The 13,994-nt window shown below is 46.6% G+C and overlaps 1 protein-coding gene across 3 annotated transcripts in view; it reads left to right on the forward strand.

Moving 5' to 3' along the window:
* Positions 1-2,377: 2,377 nt before the first annotated feature.
* Dctn1 (dynactin subunit 1) overlaps positions 2,378-13,994 on the forward strand; it is a 33,361-nt gene continuing 21,744 nt past the window's right edge. For all 3 annotated transcript variants that reach the window (XM_076939950.1, XM_034512488.2, XM_034512492.2), the window contains exon 1: positions 2,378-2,454. The gene's annotated coding sequence lies outside the window, so the exon portion shown is untranslated. The remainder of the gene's footprint in view (positions 2,455-13,994) is intronic.

Here is a 13,994-nt window from a genome sequence, read left to right on the forward strand (position 1 = left end):
TGAGATGGGACAAGCCTTGGAGTTTACTGGCCAGCCAGTCTAGCTAGAATTAGCTCCAGGTTCAGTGAGAAACCCTGTCTCTAAAATAAAATAAAATATGGATAGTGATTGAGGAAGAGACTCCAGGTGATTCCAGATGTACATACACAGGTGTGTGCACCCACACACATGAACACACATGCACACAACTAGAAACAAAGTAGAGGAATCCAGTTGATAACTATGTACACAAATGAGGATCTCTGTTTTTCAAGAGATGTTCTCTTGTAGCGCAGGATGGCTAACAGGCCATGGATGGCCTTGAACTCCTGGTCCCTAAACCTCCCAAGTTCTGGGGTTTCAGATACAGGCTTGTACAACCAGAAAATATTTGCCCACTTCATTTGAATTTGATGTCTCAGTGTTAAGAGTAGTTACTAGCTGCTCTTCCAAAAGACCTGAGTTCAATTCCCGACACCCACATGGCTCAGCTCACAACCATCTGCATCTGACTCCAGTTCCGGGGGGAACCTAAAGTCCTTTTCTTTCTTCTCCAAGTGCCTGGTGCACAGACATACCGCATGTAGACAAAACACACATATATATAAAAACGGATAAATCTTACAGATTCTATAAAGGAAAAAGGTAGCGTGTAAGTCTATATACTACTACCTATTGCATAAGAGATGAAAGGAGTAGACCTCTGTGTTATAAGAGCTTGTATTTAAGCAAAGCATCTACCAGATGACCAAGGCACTAATTACCTGTAGCAGGCAAGGAGGGTAGACTAGGGTACAACAAGGGTTAAAGGGAGGCTTCTCGGTGCATACTTTCTTAGGGGGCTTGAGATGCAATACTTTCTGTCAGCTTTCTCTGTATATCCCTGGATGTCCTGGAACTAGCTCTATAGATCAGGCTGGCCTCGAACCCCAAGATCTACCTGCCTTCTCCTCCTCAGTTCTGAGATTAAAGATGTGTGTCATCATGCTGGAACAACTTCTCCTCCTCTTTCTCTTCCTCCTCCTCCTCTTCTTCTTTTCTCTTCCTTCTCCCTCTCCCTCTCTTTCCCCCTCCCCCTCCTCCTCCTCTTAAGTTGAGACAGGGTTTTATGCTGTAATCATGGCTGGCCTGGAGCTTGCTACTACAACAGGCTGGCCTTCAACTTACAGAGAACCACCTGGCTCTGCATTTAGAGTGCTGGAATTAAGGGCATGTGCCATCATGTTTGGCTCAGTAAATACTTTATTAATTTTATTACTATATTTCATTTAGAAGCTTGTATGATGTATGTGGTGGTTTTGTGTGTGTGTGTGTGTGTGATACATGTGGTGTATGTGTGTGGTCTGGTGTGTGTATGTGTGTTTGGTCAGTTCTCTTCTATCTTCATGTGGATTCCAGGAATCAAACTCAAGTTGTCAGGCTTGTATGGTAGCTGCTGACCTATTTCAAGGGCTCCAGTTTGATTTTTGAATGACAGAAATGCATTGTATGTTCAGGGTAATTAGAAATATTTAGAAGATGAAATGGGGGTGAAAGGGTAGCTAATAGAGGAGGTGTCCATTCTTTCTAGATCCTGTCAGTGATATTGTCATTTTACAAATAAGGAAATGGTACCGAGAGATTGTTACCAGCACAGGATTTCACACAGCTTGTAAACTGAAGGTGGAATCGGAACTGGTCTGTGACATCCTAACTCCTCCTCCTGCAGAGTTGCACATTTCCTTGATCCTTCATGCCTGCCTCAATCATTGTATACTTGGTACCTTAGTACCTCAGGCTTCTCTAGAACTTGGGGCGGTCCCCCTGCCTCAGCCTGTCTAGTACTGGGTTGTCGCCAGTTTTAACAAGCCAATTAACTCTCAAGAGCTAGCAATGAGACACTGAAGACAAAAAGACTCTTGAAACTTTCGACACCACCTCCACTGAAGAGACGCACCTCAATGCTGCTGACCTGTCGGTTCTAGCCAGTTCAGTTCCTGGGGGTGGGGGCTGAGGAATGCTGAGGAGGGAAGAGAAAAGGAATGGACATTTTAATTTATCTCTCCCTATCGCCAGTCCATAATTGTCACTTTTTGAGATCAAAATTCCCAATCCTTCCCCAAGATCCTAGGCCAGCAGAGGGCGTTCACCCCGCCCCGCCTCACGACCGTGGTCCTAATCGACTTCCCAGGCGTAGTGCGCGTGCGCACACATACAGGCACGCACCCTGCCGCAGGTGTCTAGCTCAGTGCCTTATCAATGTCTTCTCTGTCCCGCTTGGCGAGACCTTCTCAGCTAGGGCGGGGCTGCAGGAACGAGGAGACTGCTCACAGAACTCTAGAGTTTCCTGGGACCTGAGGGCTTTGGGGATCGCTGCGGGAGCGGGCGGCGCGCGGGGCAGTCCGTGGGGCGGGGCGGGGCGGGGCGGGGCGGGGCGGCAAGTCCCGGGCGGCGGGCGGCGGCGGGGCCGAGCCGGGCGCGGAGCCCTGACAGCAGGTATGCGGGCGGCGACCCCGCCAACTGTCTGCTGAGCTGCCCCGTAGCTCGCGCGGAGCTGGCGGGGACCCGGGGTTCGGGCTTGGTGGGCTCGGAGGGTGGGCGGCACTCCAGCGGGCGGGCGGGCCTGGGGCCCCGCTGAGCGCTTCTCCCAGGTTTGCCCACTCTCCTGATTTGCGAGGGGCCCCAGCTTCCCGTGACACCGTACAGAGCACAGGCTTTCTGTGGACACGTGGTTAGGAATTTGTGTTAAACGAAGACAAAAATCCTAGAAGGTTCAGACCTGGGGGTCTGGAAATGCATTTGATGTATGGGTATGCCTTGTCCTGGGGTCCGACTAGGCTTGCAAAATGATCCTTGTGTAGACTTGTACACACATCTCTCGTTACTGTGGGCTGGACAAGGGCTAAAGCACACAGATGCGAAACTGCTGTTTTCAAAGGGGCAGATCTTTAGACTTGAAATTTATTTACAGCACCGCAGAGAGCTGCAAGCTGCTGTTGCCCCCTTGGTTACCCTGGTGTACTTAAGGTACCGAGAATGGAAGAACTGTGTCAGAAATTGGCATTCTTAGTCTACTGTGTTGCCAAAGCCTGACTTACACTGTATTTAAGCAGATAAGGATAACCAAGAAAGAAAGAAAGAAAGAAAGAAAGAAAGAAAGAAAGAAAGAAAGAAAATATGAATGAGTGTAGGTCTCTACAGAGGCCAGAGATGTCAGGTCCCTGCAGCTGGAGTTATGGCCAGTTGTAGTTCTAGTAACTGAACTCAGGTCCTCTGTAAGGACGGGGTAATGTGTTCTTAACCACTGAACCAGCTTTTCAGCTTCATAACTTTATTATGTAAAAGGTGTTTTGTATTCATACATGTTTGAAAGTTTGTGGTTCAGGTTTTCTCAACAGACTATCTCATAACTTTCAGTATGTTCCAGGTATTTATTAATCAAGTCTCTAACTAGGGTATATATGCATAATTTCCCCAAGTAGACAATTTTTGTTTGTTTGTTTACTCGCTTGCTTGCTTTGTTTTTGGTCGTGTCTGCTTAACATTTGGTGCAGGTTTGGAAATGCAGTTCCAGAAGTAGAAACCCACCACTGTAAGGGGGCAGTATGTACCAGTGGTTTTACTTTAATGGAGGTATGTGTTTAATAGAGTTTGGTGAAAATACAGCTCTGATCTAGAACACATTTGTAACAGGTTCCCAGGTGATGCTGGTTCAGGGACAAGAGCTTAGCTGACAGACACTTTTTGCTACCTGCTATGCAGAACAAACTACTGCCCTGGGTTAGTCACTTTATCCAGCCCTTAAACCAGGAGTTGGGACTGGGAGACCTCTCAGCCACCTCTGCCTCAATGCTGGGGTTCTAATCCCAGTCACCTTTACTGTAGTTGACTTCCATGTATGATACTCTTGTCAGTTTGGCAGATTTTGCAATTTGGCTTGAACATTTCTAATAATGGGGAAATAACTAGATATGTCTCTCTCCCTACTCCCCCTCCCCCCACTTTGAGATTGTGTCTCATTCGATACTGGCTGGCCTCAAGCTCCCTGTGTAGCCACAACTGGCCATCAGTGCCTGCTTCTCCTGGACATCCCAGTTGCTAGGATTTTTGCCATAAGCCATCCTGTGGCGTCCAGACTTGCTTAGGCTATCTCTTAGACTTAAACGGAAGAAAAGTTGGCTTTTTCCAGGTGTGCTGACACTCAACTGGTTGTTGTCTTTGTTTTTTTGAGACAGGGTTTCTCTGTTTAGCCCTGGCTGTCCTAGAATTCACTCTGTAGACCAGGCAGCCTTAAACTCACAGATTTGACTGCTTCTGCCTCCCAAGTGCTGGGATTAAAGGTGGGAGCTACCAGGACTGAGCCTGGTTTTGTAGTATTCAACTTTAATCCCAACACTTGGGAGACAGAGGTAAGTGAATCTCCATGAGTACATCCTGGTCTACAGAGTGAGTTCCAGGACAGCTCGTGCTACATGGAGAGACTCTGTCTCAAAAACAAACAGAACAAGTTAACTCTTACCAGGTGCAGTGGCACACATCTTTAATCCCAGCACTCAGGAGGCAGAAGTGGGCAGACCTCTGTGAGTTTGAGGTCAGCTTACTCTATATATTCAACTCCAGGGCAGCCACGGCTACCTAAACAAAAATAAAACAGAAAGCTGGCTTTTAAACCATGCTTGTGATATTTGTTTATAATCATAGCCCCTGAGAGCCAAATACAGGAAGATTTCTTTGAGTTTGGGGACAGTCTGGGCTACATAGTGAGTTTCAAGCCAGCCCCTGCTACAGAGGCCTTGCCTCAAAAAACCTGAGGGAAACCATTGACTCTCACAGCATCAGATGACAGACATTCCCAGCTTTTTTCTTCAAACTGAATTGGTGCTTAATTCTTTCATCACATTTAAGAAAATTCGTTCTTAAATCTGTCTCTGTTTGTACATAGTGGAGATTTAGCTGAACTTTGAAGGTCGGGTGTGGTGTGCAAGACTACAAAAAGCACAGGGAGCAGCCACAGAGGGACAGAGACAAGACTGCACACACCAAACCTAGGACTGTGAGACGATGGCAGTGAAGGTGGCGGAGGGGCACATGAACACGGTGGTGTTTGAGAATTATTCATCTTACTTTGCTGTAAAAAGCAGTGGGGAGTGAGGGGGGAGAGAGGCCAAGGGTTTGCATGCAATAGAGGATTTAGACTGATGATGAGAACAGTAACGCCTGGCTTTATCTTTAACTGTGTAGATCACAGAGCTTTTTGAGGTATGATCTCACTTGATGTAATTTCCTGTAAGGTGGGCCAAGCAGCAGATGAGGAAGCACCAAAAAGGAGAGATGATTTGCTTTAATCTTCAAAGCTATGGAATGGCAGAAAGGAAGAATGGAGAAAGGAAGGGTGTGGGTGCAGAGTGAAGCCTGGCTTGACGTGAGGGTACAGAGGAGAAAACACCAAATGGAAGGAGTCAAAGGGGCTGCGATAATCACAAGAGCATCACCAGCCACCTCTGGGCTCTGTACAGCCCACCAGTGGTAGTGGTTGCCTGGAGGTGGATGTCAGATGTCTGCGTATCAGGGGAGATGGAAACTGGGTTCTCCGTGTCCCCATCACCCAGGCTGCTATTAGTTCTGGAAGCCAGTGGTCTGTCAATCCAGTGATTCATATCTTTGCTAATCAGAGTGTGTGTCCATGGACCAGGACAAGGTAAGAGACTGCCTGATGCAAGTGTATCTTAGGGACCTTGCCATCTTGGGATTCTGGCTTTGTCTTATTGGTGTGTGTGTGTGTTCAGTGGTATAGTTGAGGTGTGCATTCTGACCTTTTTCTGCCCCATCTTATCTCACAGGGGCTTTAATTACTGCAGCAGAGAGTGGGGCCTTGGTGCCCTCAGAGCCTTCTGAAGAACATTCCTTCTCAGAAGATCTGCATTTTACTTAGATCCTATCTGTGGTCTGTGGCTCCTTTACATATGAGTTCACTATGGGTTTAGGTGCCTATCTGAAAGAGCTTCATGCACTGCTGTGTGTGTGTACATGTGTACTTCCCACTCTGTGGTGTCTCTTGTTTGTTTGTTTGTTTTAAAGATTTATTTATTTTATTTATGAGTACACTGTAGTTGTCTTCAGACACGCCAGAAAAAGGCATCAGATCCCATTACAGATGGCAGTGAGCCACCACGTGGTTGCTAGGAATTGAACTCAGGACCTCTGGAAGAGCAGTCAGTGCTCTTAACCACTGAGCCATCTTTCCAGCCCATTTGTTTTTTTTGTTTTTTTTTTTTTTTTGTTATGTGTGAATGTGGTGTGATGTCTGCACGTATGTGTCTGGGTGTGTGTCTCTCTGTGCGTGTCCCTGGAGGACAAAGAAAATATCGTTCTCTAACACTCTGTCTTACTCATTTGTTTTGTTTTGTTTGTTTGTTTGTTTGAGACAGAGTCTCACTATGGGGCCTTTTGGAGCAGCCAGCAAACGCCCACAGTACTGTCTTCACCCCTCACAGTGCTAGAGCCAAAACTCAGGCCTTTGTACAGCAAGCACTGTCTTAACCACTCTTATGGGCTATAAAGGTGGAGTCATTCCTCTGACCTGGTCCTGGTCTTATGCCTAGAGCCTGCTGCCACAATAACTTTTGAATATTATGTGCTCTCTGGGCAAGGCACTGTGCTCAGTGCTTAGATACTTTGGGGTAAAGCTCTCTGTCCTAGGGGAAGGTTGGACAGGAGATGGTAGGCAGTATTTTCAGTAAAGTGTGGTACTGTAACAAAACTTTGTCCAAGGTGTCTATACAAGAGCAGAAAGGAAGTAATAGGCTCTACAGGGAGAAATTGGGGAATTTCAGGAAAGCGGTGACTATTGAGCTAAGTAATAATGGGTGAAGTAGGGTCCTGGTGATACTATTTTATATTTGCAGGAAAAAGGGCTTGAAGTAGATCCAAGCGGCCAGCATGGGAGAACTTTGGCATCAAAGGAGAGGTTATTGTTGTTCCCAGTGAAGTTAATAAAAGAATTTTTATTTTATGTTCTACGTGTGTGTGTGTGTGTGTGTGTGTGTGTGTGTGTGAGTGTGTGTGACAGACAACTTGTATGAGCTGGTTCTTTCCTACCATGTTGGTCCTGGAAATCAAAGTCAAGTTGTTAGATTGGTGGCAGATTTACCTACTGAACCACCTTACTGGCCCCCATCAGAAGTCTTTAAACGAGGATGGCATGACTGTATTTTGGGAAGCTGACCATGGAAGGAAGCTGAAGGGTAGAATCTGAGCTCAGGATATTGGGAGAGTTAAAATGGATGTAATGGGGAGACTTACCATAACAGAAATGTAAGACTGAACTGAAATTGGGCCAATACAGATGGAGAGGACAGATGAATCTGAGAGAGGCTGTGGTAGCAGAATCAACCCAAGTAATGACTGATTGCTTCAAATAAGAAGGGATTGTTAAAGGTGACTCAGTATATAACTTGGGTAGACTTTGGTGTCAGTATCATAGAGGAAGAGAAGCCTTTGAGGGGCAGGTGCAGATGTGTTTGGGGCGTGTTGAACTTGAGTGGTCTGTGGTGCCTAGCAGCCAGGTAGACATGTGGATTTGAGTTTCAGAAGCGGCTCTGCTGAGAGTTGGTGGAAGAAGGTGGGTGGTAAAGGGGGATGGATTCTTCCAGCCACACTTACAGAAGGCGGGGCAGACCAAGGAGTCAGGGGTTGGTGTGCCTGTGAGCAAGGCTGCTCAGGAAGTCAGGAAGAGCATTTCCAGGGAGGGAGCCCCCATCTTCATTTGCTTCAGGATAGCCACACAGGATGAGCTTGACAAGTGCATCTGGAGGTTGGGGATCAAGAGGTCATGGTCACCAGGGCACATTCACTGTGAAGTGCGTTCACTGTGAAATGCATTCATTGTGAAGTGCGACTGACTCCAGTGGAACAGTATGGAGATGCAGGCCTGGTCACCAGGGCACGTTCACTGTGAAGTGCATTCACTGTGAAATGCGTTCACTGTGAAATGTGATTGACTTCAGTGGAACAGTATGGAGATGCAGGCCTTGATGGGACTGAGGGCTGCAGATCAGTTTGGCAGACAATGGAAGGGTAGATACAGTGGCAGCCAGCGGAGGACACGGTGAGAGCTAGAAGTAGTCATTCCTAGAGTTGAAGAGGCCAGGGCAGGCTTTTGTGGCGATGTAAGAGGCAGCAGAGGGTGCAGCTGAAGTGAAGGTCCTCAGAAGAGGAGGTGAGAGGTGCAGAGGAGTGGAGGAGGAGTGAATTTAGGAAGAAAGAGGCATGGTGGATGCAAAGGAATTCTTACCTAATAGGCTCAGTTCCCTTTCTCTGCAAGGCTGTTTGCTGCAGGGTAGGTAGCCAGTGTGAGCTCCATTAGGATAGATGCTTGGATATGGTAAGAGAAGCTAGAAGCAGTTGATCAGAGTAAAGAGAAAACCTTAGATAAGCCCCTGGAGTGTGGAGGAGCCTATTTGAGCTGGAGTCCTAGGTTACAGGCCTCCTCATCTTCATTGTAATGATAGTGGCTGGCTTTTAATGAGTGCTTTACTCAGCTTTAAGTGCTTCCAGACTGACTGACTGACACACTCTCTCTCTCTCTCTCTCTCTCTCTCTCTCTCTCTCTCTCTCAGTGTGTGTGTGTGTGTGTGTGTGTGTGTGAGAGAGAGAGAGAGAGAGAGAGAGAGAGAGAGAGAGATATTGAGATTGAGATTGAGATTGAGATTGATTTTGAGAGAGACAGGTGTCACTCTGCAGCATGGAACTCACTATATGGTTCATGCTAGCTTTGAACTGCCAAGCACCCCTGTGGGCTTGTTGTGTGACAACAATCCTGTCAGGGCATATTGCTGCTTTATTGAAAGGAAAGTTGAGGCACACAGGGTTTTGTTAGGCTTAGCATTCATGTTTGATGAGTATCTACAGAAATGGGAGTCATTCTCCCAAGGCACCAGAGAAAGGAGAGATTTAGTGGGCAGGGAGGTTGGGGTCTGTTGCTGCCACAGAGGAATTCTGAAATGCTAGAGGGATTTCCCAGCATCTTGACTAGAAAGATAAATGACTGGTGGCTGCTTGTGAGATATCACAGGGTGAGACAGTCACCTGAGACAGTGACCAAGAAGTGAAATCTTGTCCATCCCTATCCTAAACCCCTTGTGTTACAAGGTGGTTCTTAGCTCACCTTGAGTTTTTCTCACTTGGTGTTGTGGGTGAGATCTGTAGGCAGAGCCTGCCCTGGCGAGCAGAGGTAGATGCACGGACAGAGGAGAAACAAACTCACCTTTTTTTGCTGTAGCCACTGGAGCATCTCTGTGTCCTTCCTTTTGGGGTTGCTATGGATACGCCTTTGCCTTTGCATGGTGGTTTGAGGAGATTGATTTCCATTATGATCCGGTGATGACGTGGGTTTTAAAAAAGAAAGGATGGCACGGTCTGCTTCAGAGGAGTGGCTGGTGAGCTGCCCAAGCGGCAGCCTCACAGCACAGCCGAGGTGGCTGAGCCTTTGTTGGCTGCCTTGCCTTTTGCTGAAGTTGTGAAATGGTGCATCTACCTCAGTAGAGCGCAGTCTCAGTGCTCCCTTCCTGCTGGGTCCTAGTGCCAGGATCTTGCTGGTTGATCCATGGGACAGCTAAACTGGAAGCTGCTTGGAAACTAGACCAGGGGGACTCTGTCAGTGAGAGGGCTGCTGCTCTTCAGTTTGGGGCTGCAAAGTTCCTTTCTCAGGATAAGTGAAGAGCACTGAGTAGCTGCAGCCTTCTTTTCTGGATCTTGGAGGTGGACCTGGAAATCCCTGGGTACTTGGCTGGAGTGAGGGCGACTTTGGGAGTGGGGAGAACTCCATCAGATTGGGAGTGAGTATGATGCAGATATTTCTGGGAATAATCAGCTGGACAGGTAAAGAAAGTCCATTAGGATGCTCTCCCATCTCTGTAAGGTCAGTAAGACAGGCACTGGAGTAGGACCAGGACCAAGAACTCCATGCATGACATATTGCTGGGTTCACTTGAGCTTCCAGTCTGCATCCCCACTGAGGGAGCAGACCCCTTCCTGTCGGACTCTGGGAGGCATGTGTGTACATTTGTTCTTTGCTGATGCTTTCAGAGACACTTTGATCCTGTTGTCAGACTGCCCATGCTTCAAACCAGCCCCTGCTGGAGAGCAGAATGTGGGGTTAGCCCAGAATTAAAGTTTGGAAACAGAGCCTGGAAAAGCATTTGAGTATTGAGGGATACTGAGGTGCTGTGGTAGAAATAACAGGAGGAACGAGCAGAGTGGTTTTTCATCCTCACCTGCTCTCCTCACCTCCAGTCTGCATATGTCCCTGTCCTGAAAATTCTCCAAGACTTACTTAGTTACCAGATACTGAGTACTCCTTCCGCTATTCTAGGTAGCTCAGCAGTATTTAATATTGTTGAGGAAGAGAATGGGTTAGAAATCCAGGGATTGTTTCTCTGCTAAGGGAATGTAAAGAGTCCTATGGGGCACTGTCAGGGGCCCAGTAATGCTGTGGCAAGAGTACAGCTGCAGCTAGGCATGTGTAGACTCGGTGGCTCAGTATCGCTCATGGATGGAGGTCATAAGTCTTGTTTGACTAATCATAGTGTGTGTACTCCAGAGGCTCAGAATGTCTCCTTAACCAGAACACCCTCCACCTTCAGTCAGGTTGGCTGCCCAGCAAGCTCCAGATCTGTCTGCCTTCACCTCCAACACTGTTTTACAGATGTACACAGCCATGTCCAGGTTTTATGTGGGTTCTGGGGTTCTGAGCTCAGGTCCACATGCTTATTCACCAAGCACTAACTACTGAGCCATCACCCAGACCCTTTTCTTGGTTTTGTTGGCAATATTATAAACTTTTCTTGACAGGATTGGGCATGAGACCTGGGGCTGTCACATGCTAGGTAAAGTGTTCTAGTGAATCTACACTGCTTAAAATATTTTATTTTGGAATAACTAGTATATTTATGTATAAAGTATAAGGAATAACATTGAACAACTGGCCTGGCGGCTCAAGTTTGTAGTTCTAGCTACTTGAGAGATTGAGGTAGGAAGATTATGAGTTCAAGGCCTGCCTGGGCAACTTTTTAAGATTTTTGTCTCAAAATGAATAGAAGACCTGGAAGGTGCTTGTCATGCAAGTATGGCTACCTAGATGTGGTCCCCGGGACCCATGTGACAGAACAAGGCACATGAGTGCATACCTGTTACTCAAGTACTAGAGAGGGGACACAGGAGGATTCCTGGGCTTGCTTGCTAGTTCGTCTGGCTAGAATTGGCAACCTCCAGGTTCAATGAGAGTTTGGAGAGTAACTGAGAAAGAAACCTGATACTGACCACTTGCCTCCACATTCCTCCAAAAATGCCCACAAATAAAGAAATAAAGTGGTTTAAAAGGGCTAAGTGTGTATAGAGCTTGCTTAACATCCAAGTTCAGTTTGCAGCAACACACGCGTGCACACACACACACGCATGTACACACACTCATGCTCAAAATAATAGAGATTACACATACCCTTACTAAGTTCTTTCCCCAACCCTGTGTTTAACCACTGTAAAGCTGTAGTACGGTGTCTTAGGTACGGCACAGGCATTGTGGCAGTGACTGAATGGTTCCTTCACATTGTCTTTTACAGTCCTGCCTCCTTTCTCCTCATTCCTTAACTACTAGCAAGGACCAATCTCACACAGGTCCACATGGGAGACAGATGACAAAACACATTTTAGTGTGCACAGTTAAATTTGCCCCAGAAAAGGCCCAAAGAATATCCCCAGTTTTCCCTTCTCTATTCTGTTAACATTTGGATCCTCATTCTTTTTTTTTTAAATGCTTTTTTTGTGTACACAATGTGTGTTTGTGTATGTGTGTGTATGTACATATATGTGTACTTGTGCACACTTGTATGTATCAGTGTAGGCACACACCTGCCACAGTATACTTGTGGAGATGAAAGGAAACCTTGTGTTTTTGTCCTTGCTTTACACCTTGTTTGAGACAGGGTCTCTTGAGGATTTCTGCTTCCCAAATCCCAAATCTCCATAGGGATGGGACTGCAGATGTATATCCTCAGACAGCTGTGGTACACTTTACCCTCTCTCCCTAGCCTCCATCCTAGTATTACTATTCACACCTAAAGACTTCCTAGTTTATTCATTTGCTAATTTTATTTTTCATGTTATTCTTTAAATATTATTTATTTATTTATGTGATGTGTGTGTGTGTGTGTGTGTGTGTGTGTACATGTACATGGGGGGGGGTGTGTGTCTGAGGAGGCCAGAAGAGTCAGCTCTCCTGCAGTTGGAGTTATAGGTGGTTGTGAGCCTTAGTTTTGGAACCAACTCAGGTCCTCAGTGATAGCAGCAAACGTCCTTAGCCATGGACCCACCTGTCTAGCCCTTCATTTGTTAACTTTTCCATTTATTTATTGCAGCTTTGGAATTTCTGCTGTGAGCAGGTCACACTGATATGTGGATACACACATGGGCATCTATACCTGACTAGGCACAGTTTGTGTCAGGCATTGTTACAGATCCTTTGTTTAAATCATAACACCTTTTAGGGGTCGAGCATTGATGCTATGAGATAGTCTGTCTGTGTTCTCCAAGTCTGATATGGTTTGCTCTCCAGCTCCTGACTGGTTTTCCTTATTCTTTGTAACATCCATGTGAGATAGAGAATGCCTTTTTTGTGTGGATTGTGTTACCATGCTTCAGTAAGTTAAGCATCTTGCCCAGAGTCATGCAGGTGAGGAAATATGAGAACAGAGCTGCGTCCAGGGCCGTCTGTGGAGCCCATGCCAGCCTGCTGTCTTTCCTAGCATTGCATCTGTCACAGGGCCTCCTCAGATTCCTTTGGCCCTCTCTCTGTCTCTGTCTCTGCTCCCACTTCCTTTCTCACTCTGCAGCACGCTCTTTGCTGGAATCCTGCCTTTCCCTGCAGGTTGCTCCTGTGCCCATTCCATCCTGCATGTTTGAGCTTCCTAGATCAGTCTCACTGTCCCACTCCACAGCTCAGGAGCAAGGCCTGCTGGCTGTTGTCACTGGATTCAGTCCATCTGTCCCTGCCTGGTAATTAAACTCCCTGCCTACCCTTCTTGCTTCCTCGTGCACCTTAGTGTATTTGTTTATTAAGTACCTGACTCCCTGCACTGAGGGGTTGTGGGCTTTCCTGAGGAAGACTTTAGAATTTGACAGAAGAATGTAAGCAGATGCCTTACATCCCTGTCCTCCATGTGCTCATAACTTACAGGGCTTCTGTGTAGCCCCAAGCCAGAGAAAGAGCTCCATAACTCACTGCACAGTCCGCCTTTCTCCTGGGTCATCCTTACTGTCTGTCTATACAGTTTATATGTAGTATCCTACCAGGCAGCACTTCTTTGGAATTCTATAGTTTTCATACTCCTAGATGTGCTTCCTCTTCCTTGAGTCTTATCATACTAAATAGATGTGTCAGATATTCCCATTTGGTAGAATAAACAGCTCTCAAGGAGGCGTGTATTTATGTGTCACGTGCCCAGAGCACAGTGAGGCTGTTCTTACATCTGTGTTCTCCTCTGTTGCCCTGGTGGGCCTAGAACTCACAATCCTCCTACTGCCTTCTGAGTGCTGGGATTGCAGATTTATCTTCTTTTGGTGTTTTGAAAGTCGTGCAGTTTAGAGCTTAGCCTTGGAAGCCTGGGGTAAATGTGGAACAGTGAGGGGTAGTGGGAAGGTACCAAGAGTTCTGGAGCAGGTTTGTGCTCTGCTGTGTAACTTGAGGGAAAGTGGGTCTCAAGCCTCAGTTTCCTTGTCTGGAGCATCCCTGGCCTACCTCTGGATTATTGTGCTGTAGCCCAGTGTGGTGGTGATGGTGTTCATAGCTAGTTTTTATTTGAGCACTTATATTTACAATATAGATACTGTCCTAAATGTTATTTAAGCAGACGTGTGTATGTGTGTGTTCATTTATTGGCAAATTTAAAGGTTTGTTTTTCATTATGTATATGGCTGTGTCCTTGTGTGGGGGCATGTATACAGTGTGCATGGGGCGGTCAGAGGACTCAGATTCCCCAGAG

This window comes from Arvicanthis niloticus, chromosome 9 (assembly GCF_011762505.2).
Source record: "Arvicanthis niloticus isolate mArvNil1 chromosome 9, mArvNil1.pat.X, whole genome shotgun sequence".
NCBI classification, from domain to species: Eukaryota; Metazoa; Chordata; class Mammalia; order Rodentia; family Muridae; genus Arvicanthis; species Arvicanthis niloticus.